At 43.9% G+C, this 610-nt stretch overlaps 1 protein-coding gene across 1 annotated transcript in view; it reads right to left on the bottom strand.

The window, feature by feature from the left end:
* Positions 1–610, bottom strand: part of LOC103728704 (von Willebrand factor A domain-containing protein 5A-like) — a 28,070-nt gene that overhangs the window by 6,416 nt on the left and 21,044 nt on the right.

Below are 610 nucleotides of genomic sequence, written 5' to 3' on the forward strand. Positions count from 1 at the left end.
CTTCTGAACTAAAAGCTAAAAGTTTGCCATGCATTTAACTCTAAGAAAGAAAACATTACGGCCAATAAATTACCAGATGGGCATAGATAACTTTGAGTAAAAGCTTAAGCATCCTTCTGGCACCAACTAACAAACTAAATGTCCTGTTTCTTTGTACCCTAAATCTCTGTATGTGACTGCCACATTCCACATGACTGCCTCTGGCCCAAAGCCAGAAGGTCCCCTGCTAAGCAAAGCAAACTTGAGTCCTGACAGCCTGGTACCAGCAGAAGCCAGGACAGGCTCCCAAACACCTGATCTACTGCACATCCACATGGGAATCTAGGGCCCCTGATTGCTTCATAGGCAGTGGGTCTGGACAGATTTCACTCTCACCATCAGTAGTGTCCAGGCTGGAGACTTGGCAGATTATAACTGTCAGCAGCTTTATGAGTATCCTCCCACAAAGCTTCACACTTGAAAACAAACCTCTCAGAGTCTCTCCAGCTGTTTACACTGACCACAGTACTCTTCCTCCATCCCTCCATCTGCCAAACAGCCAGCATGTCTGACTCACTGATAAGAAAGTATGAAGAGCTCAGCAAAAAAAAAAAAAAAAAAAAAAAAATTC

The sequence above is a fragment of the Nannospalax galili genome, unplaced genomic scaffold (assembly GCF_000622305.1).
Source record: "Nannospalax galili isolate Female #2095 unplaced genomic scaffold, S.galili_v1.0 scaffold1852, whole genome shotgun sequence".
NCBI lineage: Eukaryota > Metazoa > Chordata > Mammalia > Rodentia > Spalacidae > Nannospalax > Nannospalax galili.